The 6,569-nt window shown below is 46.5% G+C and overlaps 1 protein-coding gene across 5 annotated transcripts in view; it reads left to right on the forward strand.

Annotated features, from left to right (window-relative positions):
• DAG1 (dystroglycan 1) overlaps positions 1 to 6,569 on the forward strand; it is a 79,373-nt gene that overhangs the window by 6,920 nt on the left and 65,884 nt on the right. The window contains exon 2 of one of the 5 annotated variants that reach the window (XM_008063166.1): positions 1,555 to 1,611. The exons of 3 other annotated variants lie outside the window; for them this stretch is intronic. The gene's annotated coding sequence lies outside the window, so the exon portion shown is untranslated. The remainder of the gene's footprint in view (positions 1 to 1,554; positions 1,612 to 6,569) is intronic. One more of the 5 variants, XM_021715079.1, reaches the window with a different exon arrangement.

The raw sequence follows: 6,569 nt of genomic DNA on the forward strand, positions 1-6,569 counted from the left end.
CCTGGCGATCCTTCTGCCTCAGCCTTCCAAGTAGCTGGAATTACAGGCGCACGCTACCATGCCCAGCTAATTTTTTGATTTATTGTAGAGATGAGGTCTCGCCAAGTTGCCCAGGCGGGTCTCGAACCCCGTGGGCTCAGGCAATCCATTCACCTCAGCCTCCCAAAGGCGCAGGATTACAGGCTGAGCCACCGAGCCCGGCTTTTTTTTTGTTTTGTTTTTTTGAGTTGAAGTCTCACTCTGTCACTCAGGCTGGAGGGCCATGGCACACTCACAGCTACCGCAGCCTCCACCTGCTGGCCTCAGTTGATCCTTCCACTTCAGCCTTCCAAGTAACTGGAACTACAGGCATGCGCCACCACACCTGGCTAACATTTTGATTTATTGTAGAGATGAGGTCTCGCCAAGTTGCCCAGACTGGTCTCGAATCTGTGGGCTCAGGTAATCCTCTGACCTTGGCCTCCCAAAGTGCTGTGTTTATAGGTGTGAGCCACTGCACCTGGCCTTGAATGTTTTTTTTTTTTTTTTGAGTTGGAGTCTCACTCTGTCGCCCAGACTGGAGTGCAGTGACTGCTCCCGGCCACCGCAGCCTCGACCTGCTGAGCTCTGGCGATCCTTCTGCCTCAGCCTTCCCAGTAGCTGGAATTACAGGCATGCGCTACCACGCCTGGCTGATTTTTTGATTTATTGTAGAGATGAGGTCTTGCTGCCCAGGCGGGTCTCGAACCCGCGGGCTCAGGCAATCCACTCACCTCAGCCTCCCAAAGGCGCGGGATTACAGGCTGAGCCACTGAGCCCAGCTGAATGTTTTTTAAAATTTACTTTTATGACCGAATGTCTTATCTTGGGTGTCATGTGGTACATTTAATAGTGTTGAGATATCAAATTTACATACTAAAATCATTTGTCTAAAATTTTTTTTTTTTTTTTGAGTTGGAGTCTCACTTGTCGCCCAGACTGGAGTGCAGTGGCCGCTCCGGGCACCGCAGCCTCGACTGCTGGGCTCCAGCGATCTTCCGCTCAGCATCTGAGTAGCTGGAATTACAGGCATGTGCTACCACGCCCAGCTGATTTTTTGATTTATTGTAGAGATGAGGTCTCGCTGCCCAGGCGGGTCTCGAACCCGCGGGCTCAGGCAATCCACTCACCTCAGCCTCCCAAAGGCACGGGATTACAGGCTGAGCCACCGAGCCCGGCTTTTGTCTAAAATTTTAAGTTGTTTTCAAATAAAAATTAAAATGCATTTCTGATAAAAAAATAGTGTTGAGATTTTGCTTCTCTGTTACAACTTATTGAGCTAATTAAAAAAATATAACTATCTAAAATACAGGCATTGAAGTTAATTTTATTGTTGAAACTGTGCATCGTTTTTGGTTCTGAGTTCACTATACAGAAATATTTAATTTCTTACTATGACCTTGACAAAGAAGGATGACTGATGGTGTGGCAAGAAGACTGAGTGGTATTCCTCACTTCTGTTGGAGTTGGTCATGTTGGTGTAATTCTGTTTGGGTTGCAAGCATTCACCAATGTTGTTTTCTTCTTTTCCTGCAGGGCCTCTGCTCTCCAGGAAGATAAGGCTTTTAAAACAGCGTAGCACTAGAAGGTGAGGTGTAAGGTACTTGAAAAGAGAAATTTCAGGCTGGGCTCAGTGAATCAGCCTGTAATCCCAGCACTTTGGAAGGCCGAGGCTAGTGGATTGCCTGAGCTCATGGGTTCGAGACCTGCCTGGGCAACTTGGTGAGACCTCGTCTCTACAATAAATAAAAAACTAACTGGGCGTGGTAGTGCGCACCGGTAGCTCCGACTACTTGGAAGGCTGAGGTAGAAGGATTGCCGGAGCCCAGCAGGTCGAGGCTGCAGTGACTGGGAGTGGCCACTGCACTCCAGTCTGGGCGACAGAGTGAGACTCAAAAAAAAAAAAGAGTTCAAAAGGCTTAAGTCCCTTCACTGTCTTTGGCTCACCTTCCCAGAGTCAGCTGTTATTTCCCCTGATTGTTGGTTGTCCTTTAGAGGTGGCCCTTGGGCAGTGTTTTTACCAAGTTTGAGTACATATTCAATTTTTATTCTGCTTTTTCTCTTCTAGCATTATAGAATGGGCATTCTTCTATAAATATAACATTTCCTTTTTTTTCTTTTGAGTTGGAGTCTCACTTTGTCACCTAGGCTGGAGTGCAGTGGCTGCTCCCAGCCACCGCAGCCTCGACTTGCTGGATTCAGGCAATCCTTCCGCCTCAGCCTTCCAAGTAGCTGGAACTACAGGAGGTATGCACCATCACACCTAGCTAATTTTTAAATTTATTTTAGAGGTGAGGTCTTACCAAGTTGCCCAGGCTGGTCTCAAACCCCTGGGCTCAGGCAGTCCTCTCACCTCCGCCTCCCAAAGTGCTGGGATTACAGGTGTGAGCCACTGCACCTGGCTAAATATAGCATTTTTTTTTTTTTTGAGTTGGAGTCTCACTCTGTCGCCCAGGCTGGAGTGCAGTGGTATGCTCATGGCCACCCCAGCGTCGATCTGTTGGGCTCTGGCAATCTTTCTGCCTCAGCCTTCCAAGTAGCTGAAACTATAGGCACGCACTACCATGGCTGGCTAATTTTTTTTTTTTTTTTGAGTTGGAGTCTCACTGTGTCGCCCAGACAGGCGTGCAAAGTGGCCACTCCCGGCCACCACAGCCTCGACCTGCCAGGCTCCTTCCGAGTAGCCGGAATTACAGGCATGCGCTACCACGCCCGGCTGATTTTTTGATTTACTGTAGAGATGAGGTCTCGCTGCCCAGGCGGGTCTCGAACCCGCGGGCTCAGGCAATCCACTCACCTCAGCCTCCCAAAGGCGTGGGATTACAGGCTGAGCCACCGAGCCTGGCTTAATTTTTGATTTATTGTAGAGACTAGGTCTTGCCAAGTTGCCCAGGCTGGTCTCGAGCAATCCAATCCAATCTGTCTCCAATTCTTAGACAGTTTGGTTATTTCTTTTTTTTTTTGAGTTGGAGTCTCACTCTGTCGCCCAGACTGGAGTGCAGTGGCTGCTCCCGGCCACTGCAGCCTCGACCTGCTGGGCTCCGGCGATCCTTCTGCCTCAGCCTTCCAAGTAGCTGGAACTACAGGCGTGCGCTACCACGCCCGGCTTATTTTTTGATTTATTATAGAGATGAGGTCTGGCCTAGTTGCCCAGGCGGATCTCGAACCCGCGGGCTCAGGCATTCCACTCACCTCAGCCTCCCAAAGTGTGGGATTACGGGCTGAGCCACTGAGCCCGGCTAGCTATTTTTTATTTATTGTAGAGATGAGGTCTTGCTAAGTTGTCCAGGCTGGTCTCGAACACGCGGGTTCAGGCAATCTACTCGCCTTGGCCTCCCAAAGTGGGAGGGATTACAGACTGAGCCACTGAGCCCGGCCCATAATATTAAATATAAAACTTTTGACAAAATAAAAAGTGAGTTGTGATTTACAGTTTTGCATGAGCATGTTTATCAATGTCAAGTAAGGCAGATTTATTTCATTTTATTTTTTGAGTCGGAGTTTCACTCTGTTGTCCAGGCTGGAGTGCAGTGGCACGCTTACGGCCTCTGCAGCCTCGACCTGCTGGGCTTAGGTGATCCTTCTGCTTCAGCCTTCCAAGTAGCTGGAACTACAGGCATTTGCCACCATGCCTGGCTAATTTTCTTGATTTATTATAGAGATGAGGTCTTGCCATGTTGCCCAGGCTGGTCTCGAACCCATGGGTTCAGGCAATCCTTTCACCTTGGCCTCCCAAAATGCTGGGATTATAGGCATGAGCCACTGTGCCTAGCCTAGGTAAGATAGATTTATATTGAGATTTATTTTTAAGCACTGTGTATATTTTCCCTAGTCCCTTTTCTGTGACTTACATGGATTTACGATTTTTTTTTTAGATTAGAAAATACAGTCTATTTAGAAAATAAATTAGAGAGAAAGAGATTCACCTCCCCAAGGTAGAGGAGGGGACTAAATCCAGGAAACATGAGGACAGCCATAGCTCAAAGTACTTGCAGTGGCCTGGCAAATGCCAGATTTAGAATTTTTATAGCCACGTAGAGACCCAGTCTCAGTGTTCCCTGACCTCGGCGGCATGTGCAGCCACAGATTTATTTTTCCCGAGGTAGTCAAGCCCTTGGATCCCCTAAGTAGAGGGTAGTGTGCCAGATGGGGATAGCTCAAGGATGAGTGGAACACTTGGAAGGATGTGTCATATTCAGGGAAACAGTGGTCGGTGCCCAACTTGGTTCCCTGTTTTGGCATTTGCTCTCCATTTCGGTGGATGTTGTTTTTGTACACGGAGTAGGAGAATCTACAAACAAGATCTCCTACAAACAAGACGCACCTCTAACAGAGTTGTTTTGCCTAATTGATATATAGTTGCCTCTCTCTACCCGTGGGTTCCATATCCATGGATTCAGTCTACTGCAGTTGAAAATATTTGGAAAATAAAAATTAAAGAGATGGTTGTGACTGTACTGAAAATGTACAGATTTTTTTCTTTGTCATTATTTCCTAAATGTCACAGTATAGCAACTATTTACATAGCATTTATATTGTTAGGTATTATAAGTAATCTAGAGGTGATTAAAGCACACAGAAGATGTGCATAGCTTATATGCAAACACTACATGATTTTATATAAGGAACTGGAGCAGGTCCTGGAACCAATCCCCTATGATACAAAGGGTTGACTGTAAATGTATTGAAACAGAATAGTAGAAAGGGAATAAAATTCCTTTAATTTCACATATATTTCAGTTGTCTCTGTTTTTCCTCTTCATTGGACTGGGAGCATTTTCCCTCAGGCATCCCCGGGGGTTGATAGGGGATTGCTTAAGAGTGTTCCTAAACCGGGCGCAGAGTTCATGCCTGTATTCCCAGCACTTTAGGAGGTAGAGGCAAGAGGACAACCTGAGTCCAGGGGTTGGAGACCAGTCTGGGAAACTTGTCGAGACCTCATCTCTACAATTAGTCAAAAAAATTAGTCAGATGTGGTGGTGCACACCTGTGGTTCTAGCTACTTGGAAGGCTGAGGAAGAAGGACGCCTGAGCTGAGTAGTCGCGGCAGTGACTATGAGCCTGCCACTGTTCTCTAGCCTGGGTGAAACTCTGACTCAAAAAAAAAAAAAAAAAAAAAAAGAATTTTCCTAATAAGGCGGTCTGTGGTAGAAGTAAACCAGTTCTGTCTTGGTTGTCATAAACACCTCTTTTAATTAGCTAGTTGTTCTCTAGGGCTGGGTTGATTCTCTAGCCAGTTTTTGCCAAGAAAAATGATGTAGTCATTAAAGGAATTCCAGACAGCATTTCCTTTTTATTTGGCTATTAATCAGAACCTGGGACACCGTCTATTTTCTGGGTCCTAATTTCACTATGGAATATTTCCATAAAATGTGCGTCTCATTCACTGTAAATGTCCTGTGCATACTCCTACTCGGGTTGGTTGTCTTTGCTTTGGATCTACAGTGCCCTTAGGGAGCCTTTCCTACTTGAATTGTTTATAATGATGTCCAGTCTGATGAGTAGACCTTAAGTAAGGGTTTGATTCTGGGTCTTGGGGAAAATGAGGAAGTTCTACCTTTTATGTGAGATATGATTGAAGAAATGTCTTATATATTTTTAAACTTTTAAGCAATGTGGGAAAGATTGAATTGCCTGAGTGGAGAAATTTGGTAGGAGGAGACAAGAAGAGAAGCTCTATATTAAAGAGCTAAAAATAGAATTCATTAAAGTCACAAATAGATAACAGTAGGATTCCTCTCTTGCTCTCTCCTGCTCTGGGCTTGTGCTGCCAGCTGTTGCTTCTGATTACCTGGAAAAGATCACAATATTTTGTCAGAAGGGTCAACAGCATAGACCTGAAATGCTGTGTTTGCCAGTCTGAAAATGCACGTTTTCCGTTTTGAAAGTAGTTTAGAAAGTGATTGGATTCCTTGATGTAGGGAAGAAATCCTAAGCAGGAAAATTGGCTGACTAGAGAAGTTTTTCCTTCTGGCTGAATGTTGCTGACTAGAGAGGGATCTCCTTTGTAGGCTATCTGATTACCTGATTCAACAGATGGCACCTCTGTGTTTTGGGGGGTTGGAGCCCTCTTGATTCTAACAGCTGGAGATGAAAATGGCTGCTTATGTTTTCTTCCTATGGAGGCCTCTGATGCCCTAGGCTGCCTATGCCCTTTCCTTCTGTGTGAGGGGGTGGAAGAATGTCCTGCCTCCCCTATTCCATCCTGCCTTCACTTCTAGGGAGAATGGGGCCCATTGTGGGATATGCTTGAAGTTCCAGGCCTCTGCTTCAGTGTCAGGCCTGCTGTGGCCTCTGTCTCCAGTCTCCTGTGGTCATTGGGTGCCGAGGGGCAAGGAGCCCAGCAAACTATTACTTCTTTTCATGCTCCTCTACTGTTCAGGAGTATTCTTTTTTTTTTGAGTTGGAGTCTGACTCTGTCACCCAGACTGGAGTGCAGTGGCCGCTCCCGGCCACCGCAGCCTCGACCTGCTGGGCTCCGGCGATCCTTCCGCCTCAGCCTTCCAAGTAGCTGGAACTACAGGCGTGTACTACCACACCCGGCTAATTTT

The sequence above is a fragment of the Carlito syrichta genome, unplaced genomic scaffold (assembly GCF_000164805.1).
Source record: "Carlito syrichta isolate Samal-C Ts95f unplaced genomic scaffold, Tarsius_syrichta-2.0.1 Scaffold306628, whole genome shotgun sequence".
Lineage (NCBI taxonomy): Eukaryota > Metazoa > Chordata > Mammalia > Primates > Tarsiidae > Carlito > Carlito syrichta.